Consider the following 6,865-nt stretch of genomic DNA (forward strand, 5'->3'; position numbering starts at 1 on the left):
TACGATGCATTGCTCTGAAAAGTACAAAAATACAAAGTCAAAGAGAGTAAAATATATATCTAGAGTAAAGAAGCAAAAGACTAAAATAGCCCTACAATAAATAATAAATAATATTCTAACAGATAATAGAATAGAATCCCTTGTGTTGATCCCAGCAAGTGGCGCCATCTGTGGGAAGAGAAAAACATGATGGGAACGATGAAATTCGATATAAAAAAATTCACGGGAAATAATGACTTTGATTTGTGGAGGATCAAGATGAGGGCAATCTTGGTTCAACAGGGACTTGAAGGAGCGTTAAATATGAAATGTCATCTTCCTTGAAAGACAAATGTAAGAAAGACATCTTGGAGAAGGCACAGTGTGCGATCATACTATGTCTAGGTGACAAGCCACTGAGAGAAGTGGCAAGGGAGAAATCGGCTTGTGCTGTGTGGTTGAAACTAAATAGCATTTATAAATCAATTTCCAATGCATAAAACAAAGGTTATACTCCTTCAAGATTCAAGATGGAAAAAACATCGAAAACCAGATAAATGAGTTCATCAAAATCTTGGATGACTTGGAAAATGTGGAGGTAAAACTAGATGAGGAGTACAAGGCCCTCATCTTGCTCAATGCATTGCCTAAATCCTATGAGAACTTTAAGTATGCAATGGTGTATGGTAGGGATCAATCTATGTATGGATTGTGGAGTATAGTTTTTAGGTTATAAAACAATATCTCTCCAAGTATAGTTTTAAGAGGCGATTGAAAGATGTGTTTAGAATGAAACTATGAATGACAAAGATGAAAATCATTACTTTTGAAATATTAAAATGTTTTTATAGAATAATTGTTCAAACACATATTTATCCTTAAAAAAACTTTTAAAACATTTTATAAAAAAGTTTTTAAAAAACACTTTTATAAAAAATGTTTTATAAGTACATGTTCAAACATAACCAAAACTTTTACATGCATGGAACCTCTTTAAAGGACAAAAAGGAAAAAAAAATTATTACCTGGAACAAAAAAGACCCTTTCGCATTTTACATCTAAACTAGGTAGGGTGACCTCAATTTCTTGAGGTTTTTACCCAAGTTTGAATCATAACATGAGATGATTTCGGTGATACTTATTTGCATGTCAAAATAATATTATTTTGTTGTCTTCCTCATTTTGCGAGGCAAATCGGAGTTTTTTTTTCTGCAGCCAACACATTTACAAACCAGTTCTGAATATCTGGTTGTAGATTCCGAGTGTTACATTTATCTTCCATTAACCTTAATGGGAAGAAAAGGATAAAAGTTCGAGTGATGTTGAAGCCAAATTCATTTAATTTATTTATTTATTAATTACCTCATAGATTTATTATTTCTCAATTTAACTCTGAAACTTTTTATTTTTTTGTAATTAAGCCCAAACGTATCTTGAAATGTGTCACAGCCATGTTCCATTCGTGTTCGACTGGTTAAATTTAGGAAAAAATCGTTCATCACTTTTTTTTATGTCTGGCATGCGTATTTGTGCGTGTAGTGTAGTGTCCGTTCAATCAGTAAAATAAAAAAATTTAAAATGCGAATACTTGGGTATGCAATAATTTAAAAAGTGAGAGGACAACTAAAAAATAAAACTAATTGGCGACCCAAAAAATGATGAGTGATGACGTCGAAGCAGTTTAAAAAGATGTGTTGAATATGATATTGCTTTCAAACAAGAGAATGAATAACAATTTTACCCCGGATATGACATAGCATAACCAAGTTAGATCGATCATATAACAAAATAGTCGTACAAAAATGAAGTATTTGATAGAGAAATAAATGACAAAATAGTATGCACACACACAAGGGAGAAAATATCAATAAAAGTCTCAAGTTTAATCCTCAACAATTGTCATTCCCTACTTCCAGGAAGTCACATTTCAGTTGAAATTTTTTTGCTCATTCATCTCACATCTACCACCAAAGGTGGAGGCACTGCAGATTGTTTAGGGGTCATGGAGACAGATTCATACTCTTGCCAGATCTACAAGCAATATATCTCTCCCAATCTACAATAATTTTTTATATGCTACTTCGTTTACATATACACACATGTTTGTATATATGTTTTTTCGGCCTCCTTATTCCCTCTTTCCTTATTCTTGTTTCTGCTCATATGCATATGCATTCTTGTTTCTTCTGTGAGATTTGTGGCTTCACCAACTCTCATTGATTTGGTCACCGTGGAAAATGGGTCGGAAAAAAATAAATACTCCTCTGAAGCCCTGTTCTTTGAGGTTGCTGCAATTCCGGCATGGGTTGACGTTTTCCAAACCAGCTAGCACCTTTTTTGTGCTGCTCTTAGCTCTCGGGTCGCGTTTTGGGTAAGGTTACTCATGAGCGCTGTGCCGATTAGGAGTTTCTGTGAATGTTGAGAGCTTGCTCCGTGGGTATGATTTCTCGATTGAAGGTGGTGATGGAGTGTTCGTGTGGGCTGGGTTTGGCTGTTTCTATAGTCTACACCGAATATGGTGATTGACAGATGGGTTTGGTGGTGAGTTAGGAGACGGTATGGGCTTGGGCAGGGGTTTGGGCTCTCGAGTTGTACCAGTTATCGGTTGAGTGTTCTGTAAATGGGAATGGTGCAGCGGTGCTCTATTTTTGTAGCTACGGTGGTGAAATTCGAATGCTTATAGGTGGTGGCTACTAGGGCATCGTCGGAGATGGTGACAGGTGTCTAGGCCAGGGATGAAGCCACCTAGTCTCTTGTGTTACGCCTTAAACACATACAAATCTCGTGTTATGAGATTAATGTTTTTAATGCATTAACAAGTCTGATAATATTATGTTTTGATGATTACAAAACTCGGTTAATTGTTACTAACCATTTAAAGTGAGATTTTGTAGATTAGATTTATTGACAAATAAATTATTGAAAGTTATTTTGAAGCTATCAATGTATTTATGAAGTCTCAATTTGCTCATATAATGGACACAATGTTATGTGGATGTCATGAAACATTGTTAAGAGATATTTAGAAAAAGACAAGAAGAAGCCAAAGTATGGAGTAGCAACTTCCGAAAATTAGTGGAACTTTTCTATGACTCCAAATCAGATCTCCACCAGTCATAATCTAGATAAAGAAGTGTTACATGTACTGTCCAAATTTGAGAGCAATCCAATGGCTAGAATGAGATATATGAATTTTTTCATATATGCTGCACAGTACCCACTTCTGCAAGGAACGAAACCATGAAGATTCGACTTCAGAAAATAACTGGGAACGTTTGAAAAACCTAAATCCAATCTACACCGATCAGATACAATCTTACGATGTTATAAAGCTTCTGTCCAAATTTCAGGTCAATCCAACAGATGGATTGGGAGATATGAATTTTTCAAATTTGTTGCACAGAACAAGTTTGAAAACATGATGAAGCGACTTCCGAAACAAAATGGGCATGATTTATTTGTTTAAATCAAATCTTCACCATTCAGAATGAAGATCCAGATGTTTTAAAGCTTTGATTTAAATTTCAGATTAATCCAACGGTTAGATTGCGAGATATGAGTTTTCACAAAATCCGCTCAGTGCTGGGAAAAAGTAGGCAGCGGCGCCGAATACTTTTTGTCACTCCTTGACTTCTTAACACACGCTCCAAGCACTCAAATCAGATTCAAATCTTTGCCAACTATAAATAGAGGCCATCCAAGTTCATTTGGAGACATCCCAACTCATCTCTTCTCTCCTTTGCAAGCAATTTCTCACTATCAAAGTGTTTGTGTGATATATTTGAGAGTGTTTGTAAAAATAGTTTGTGAGTTGGTTGTGCTATTGTTGTAAACACTTGAGTGTGAAGCCAAGTGTGTTGTGCTATCGTTGTAAGCACTTGAGTGTGAAGCCAAGTGTGTTGTGTTGAGGCTATCCTTGGAGCCCTTAAGACCAAGAGTTTGAGTTGTATCGGCGCGGTGATCGTGTTGAGTTGTACGGCTATCCTTGAAGCCATCAAGGTCAAGACGTTGAAGTGCTAGTGGATCCTTGGTTAATCAATCTTAACCAAGAAAGGGAGACGTAGACGATTTATCGTCGAACTTTCATAAACATCTCTTATCCCTTTTATTTACATTACGCATTTATTTACCGCACTTATTATTAATTGCTTTAAGTTTTCCGCTTGCGTACTAGCATAATCGCTTTAAATTGCTAAAGTTGCCAATAGAACCTAAATCCCCCCCATTAGGTTCTAACAAGTGGTATCAGAGCCACCTTTTTCAAAATATTTTCAAAAAGGTTCTTATGGCAAATCTAGCGAGCGACTATGCTCAAGGGCAATCAACAAATCGTCCTCCTCTTTTCAATGGCATAAACTACGGATATTGGAAAAATCGAATGTCCCTATATATCCAATCCGTATACTATGACCTTTGGAAGGTTACTGTGAAAGGTCCCTACATACCTACTAAAAAGGTTGAGGGTGTCAAAATTCCTAAGAGAATGGACGACTTTTCTAAGGAGGATATGAAACTTATATCTCAAAATGCTAAAGCCATGAATATTCTTCATTGTTCCTTAGATATTAACGAATACAATCGGATCTCGATGTGCTCATCCGCTAAAGAGATATGGGACAAGTTGGAGATATGCCATGAAGGGACTAATCAAGTCAAAGAGACGAAGATTGATCTACTCCAACTCAAATACGAAACATTTGAGATGGAAACCAATGAGGATGTTGACACAATGTTCCGAAGGCTTACTCAAATCATCAATGAGTTAGCCCAACTTGGAGAAAAGTATCCATCCAAGCAAGTTTGGAGAAGAGCTCTACGCGCCCTACCCAAGGAGTGGGATGCAAAGAGAACTGCCATCATTGAGTCCAACAAAGGTGACACCGCATCGTATGATCTTGATCAACTCCATGGGACCCTAAAAACCCATGAGTTGGAAGTATCTACAAGGAAAGAGTCAAAGAGAGAGGATGAAAAGACCAATAGAACCTAAATCCCTCCCCCCCCCCCCCCATTAGGTTCTAACATCTTGGGAGGCCCCTGGCCCCACCCCCTCCCCCACAAACCAAGAATTTTTTTTTAGTATATAGTGGCTTTGCTAATTGGTCCTCTTTAATGGGCCATGCCCCCCTCTCCCAAAAGTATAAATATTTTTTTAGTATATAATACATTTTTTAAGTTGGTTTCCCAAATAAAATAATGCAATTATTTTTAAGTGGCTGTCGTCTCTGACTCTCATCTTGTCTTTTTGATTCATTTTTCTTCTCTTCGACTCTTCAAGTATTCTTAATCCAATTATCCAACCGAGTGACCGACCAACACACAACACCCAATTAAACATAATTTCGTAAATATTTCAGCTTTTCTTTTGTGTATTTTTTTCTTGATATTGTGTATTTTAAGTCCTTTTCCCCCAAAAAAAGTAGGTTTTGATTTCTTGAGAGCATATATATCTTAATTCTTCTCTTTTTTTTCTTGTTTTAATTAAACTTTTGTTTAATTTAAATATGGTACAAAACATTTGATATCAATATTAGAAATACTAAAATTTCTTGTAGAAAATAAAATTAGCATTGTTAATTTTTGTATCTTTTATTATTTTTGTTTGACTGTTTCTATCTGTTGAATAATTGGTCAAAAATATTTGTGCAAAACAATGTATTTTTACTATATTCATGAATCATAATGTAATTTAATTGATAAATATAGACTAGATAGTGTTAAATAAACTAACAGAAAATTAAAACAACGATGGGAATGTTGATATAGTAGAAAGGTTTTTTCATTAAAATGTGTTATTAGCTATTGGATTTTGTTTAATTCATTTGTAAATAAAAATATATGATGAGATTATACAATATTAATTGTTAGGTAATAAACTGAACTTGATAGGAATGGAGTTGTGGAGGAACTGGATGAGGGTGAAAGTAGATCTTATCTTGGCCATTTTGTGCGAATTAAGGTACGAATAAATATCACCATTCCTCTGAAGAAATTTGTTCGTGTTGAATCTGCTGCTAGTGAGGAAGATGTTATTATTATCTTCGCATATGAAAGGCTACCCGATTTTTGTTATCGGTGTGGTATTCTTGGGCATTCCTTTTGCTGTTGTGATGAAGTTATGATCGGGGATAAAAAAATGGAGTATGGGTCTTGGATGAAGGCGCGAAGCTATGGGTTTAAGGGCAAGGGAAAATCTTCTCCACCTCGAAGGGCTAATCCTACCTCTGGAAATCGTTCTATTGTTGTTCACAAAGGAAATTTGTGAGAGGACCAGGAGGTGCGAAAGGGCTCGGAAGAATCAACAGGAAAGGACATAAATATGAATGAAGATGACGCATTGAAAACTATCGATTCCGAAGCCAGAAACCATCTAGCACAGAATATTGACGCCATGCAGCCTGTTTTATCAGGTAACTTGCAAATTGAAATGTCTGATGCGGGTAACAGTATCTTGATGGAAGTGGTAAAGCCAAGTAGAAAGAGCCCGAAGAAATGCAAGCGTCTAGCCCGTGCGCAATCTAGTTCTAAAGGTTTTGCATCCCAAGAGGTGAAAAGCTCTATGGGAGCAAAGAGGGATGTTAATGTTCGGGGGCTTGGGAACCAACGAGCATTTCGAGAACTGAAGTGGTTTATTGCCGATAAGAAACCATCTCTCTTGTTCTTGTGTGAAACATGCAAGATAGATATCAACAGTTTTCTATGGTCTAATATTCTTGGTTTCAAATGGTGTTTTGTGGTGAATAGTTGGGTTCAAGTGGTGGTTTGTGCCTTCTCTGGAAGGACCCTATTGAGGTTACAATTAAATCTTTTTCCCAAGGGCGCATTGATTGTATAGTGATGCACGGTGATAAGCAGTGGAGATTTACTGGTTTATATGGAAATTCGG

This window comes from Henckelia pumila, unplaced genomic scaffold (assembly GCF_033568475.1).
Source record: "Henckelia pumila isolate YLH828 unplaced genomic scaffold, ASM3356847v2 CTG_461:::fragment_3, whole genome shotgun sequence".
NCBI lineage: Eukaryota > Viridiplantae > Streptophyta > Magnoliopsida > Lamiales > Gesneriaceae > Henckelia > Henckelia pumila.